This window comes from Elaeis guineensis, chromosome 6 (genome assembly GCF_000442705.2).
Source record: "Elaeis guineensis isolate ETL-2024a chromosome 6, EG11, whole genome shotgun sequence".
Classification (NCBI taxonomy): domain Eukaryota; kingdom Viridiplantae; phylum Streptophyta; class Magnoliopsida; order Arecales; family Arecaceae; genus Elaeis; species Elaeis guineensis.
The window spans coordinates 102,951,955-102,954,973 of NC_025998.2; the positions used below are offsets into that span (position 1 = coordinate 102,951,955).

A 3,019-nucleotide genomic window follows, 5' to 3' on the forward strand; every position below is an offset into this window, starting at 1 on the left:
TCTAGAACTAATTGCAGGTGATTCAGACACTCAGAGAAGGTTAGGCCAAAAATAGAAAAGTCATCCATAAAAATTTTTAGAAATCATTCTATCATATCTGAAAACATGCTGATCATGCATCTTTGGAAGGTTGCCGATGCATTACATTGTCCAAAGGGCATTCGTCTATAGGCAAAAGTACCAAATGGACAGGTGAATGTAGTCTTTTTTTGATCTTTAGCGGCTATGGGGATCTGGTTGTAACCGAAGTATCCATCAAGAAAACAGTAAAACTCTTGTCGGCTAGTCTTTCCAACATTTGATCAATAAATGACAAAGGAAAGTGATCTTTCCTTGTCGCAGTATTCAACTTTTTATGGTCTATACAGACCCTCCATCCCGTTTGGATCCTAGTTGGGATAAGTTCGTTTGCATCATTTTGGACCACTGTTACCCCAGATTTCTTGGGTACTACTTGAACTGGGCTTACCCAAGAGCTATCAGAAATAGGATAAATTATTCTACTATCTAGGAGTTTCAGAATCTCCTTTTTAACTATATCCTTCATAGCTGGATTAAGCCTTCTTTGGGCTTCTCTTGTTGGTTTAGCCTCTTCCTCTAAGTATATTCTATGTTGAACTATAGAAGGGCTTATTCCTTTGATATCTGCTATGGTCGAACCTATTGCTTCTTGATTTGCTTTTAGAACTGACACTAACTCCTCCTCTTGCTTGGGATCTAGGTCTGATGCAATAATTACAGGCAAAGTTTCTTTGGGTCCTAGATATGCATACTTGAGATGTTCTGGGAGGGGTTTCAGTTCTAAAATGGGTGCTTCCTCTATCGATGGTTTAGGTGATGATTTCACCATCTCAATGATTGGTTCAGTAGGAAGTGTCGATTCCTGATTAATCTGATTTTTTTTAAGTATTTTATTGACATCCTCAGACTCATGGATTAACCAGGGGTTAGACTCTAGGTCGACTTCATCATCACTAATGTCAATGGATTCATAAATACCATCTTGGACTACATTGACATCAGCATGAGAAGAGGATTCCTGTTCTAAGTTAAAAACATTAATCTCAATGGTCATATTTCCAAAGGATAACTTCATTAGACCATTTCGACAATTGATTTCAGCATTGGTCGTAGCTAAGAATGGTCTTCCTAAAATGACAGGTATATGTCCTTTAGGATTCGCAACTGGCTCAGTCTCTAAAATAATAAAATCTATAGGGAAAATGAAATTTTCAACCTTTATCAGAACATCCTCGACCATTCTCTTAGGGATCCTGAGAGATCTATCGGCTAACTGTAATGTGATCCCAGTAGGTTAAAGTTTTTCTAATCCTAGTTGCTCATACACCGAATATGGAAGGATATTCACACTAGCTCCTAGATCTAGCAAGGCCTTTTTTATATTGGTTTCTCCAATAACACAAGAAATTGTTGGAGCTCCAGGGTCCTTATATTTAATTGGCACATGGCTAGATAGGTATGAATTGACACTTGCAGCCAAAAATGCTTTCTTTGGTACATTAGTGGTCCTTTTCCTAGTGCAAAGATCTTTTAAAAATTTGGCATAAGTTGGAACCTGATGGATTATATCTAAAAGAGGAATATTAACTTGGACTTGTTTAAATACCTCTAAAATTTTGTCTAAATGTTCAGATTTATTGGATTTCAGTCTGTTTGGAAAAGGAGCTCTAGGACTTTTAAGTACTGGACTAGGTGAATTTTCAGTTTCTGATGCTTGAGGTTGAAAGGTAGTAGTTTTAGAAGGTAACTCGGCAGATGAGTCCTCTATATCATCAAGTGCAACTACCTTATTGTCTATTTATTTTCCCGATCTTAAGGTATGAATGGCATTTACACCATTAACTTGGTTTCCTTGTTGGGGTCGTGGACCATTTTGGTTCCTAGGATTTGGCTCATGTTGGCTAGGTAACCTACCATGTTCTCGTTCACTAATGGTCGAAGCCAGCTGACTTACTTGCATTTCCAGACGGGCTATAGCTTGGGTGTTATTATTTATGAATTGACCCATGGTTTGCATAAAGCTGGTATGTGTCTTCATCATGGCTTCTAGGCTTTTCTCTAAAGAGGTAATTTTCTTGTCATTATCATGGAAGCCTGGCGGGTTGTTCATCACTGGGTTGGACCTTAGATTTTGCTGATTGAAATTTGGATTGCCTACATTAGGATTCTGAGATCATGAGAAATTCGGATGATTCCTCCAACCTGGGTTATATGTGGGTGCATAAGGATTGTTCAATGGTCCTTGATAGGTGGCATTCACCTGTGCACACTCATTCGAGTAGGAACATTCTTCTAAGACATGGTCTGGTGCATTGCACCCTTTACACATGGGTGCAGATATTTGATTTACATTGGCTGGTCTCTGTAATTCTAAGGCTTCCAATCTACGTGTTAAGGTTGCAATCTTGGCCTCTGATGCTAGGGTTGGTTGAATTTGATGCATTCCTCCTCTTGAAGGTGTAGCTTTATCAGGTTCCCTAGTTGTTTCCCACTGTAAATTTTTCTCGGCTAGGTCTTCTAAGAATTGCCAAGCTTCAGTAGTTTCTTTGTCCATAAATTGGCCTTGGCACATGGATTCTAGCATGGTTCTTGAGTTTGAATCTAACCCCTCATAGATGATCTGGCATAGTCTCCAAGTTTCTATTCCATGGTGTGGGCATTGGGTCAAAAGATTCTTGAAACGATCAAAGTACTTCCAAAATGATTCACCAGCTAGTTGGTAAAATTGATTTATTTCATTTCTAATCCTAGCTGTTTTATGATGGGGGAAATACTTTTTTAAAAATATTCTCACAAAGCCCTCCCAGGTAGTGACAGAATGGTTTGGCAGACTATAAAGCCATTTCTTAGCATTATCCTTAAGGGCAAAGTTGATTAATCTAAGTTTGACCTCATCCTCTGTTAATTGCAGTTTCATGGTTGCACATACCTCCTCAAATTCTCTAATAAATATATAAGCATCCTCTAATCCTGTGAATTTTGGAAGCATATTTATGAT

At 38.4% G+C, this 3,019-nt stretch overlaps 1 non-coding gene across 1 annotated transcript; it reads left to right on the top strand.

The window, feature by feature from the left end:
• The first annotated feature begins 2,663 nt into the window (after positions 1-2,663).
• Positions 2,664-2,770, top strand: LOC140858891 (small nucleolar RNA R71). The gene has a single exon (XR_012142295.1). It is a non-coding gene; the product is annotated as a small nucleolar RNA R71 (small nucleolar RNA).
• Positions 2,771-3,019: the final 249 nt, after the last annotated feature.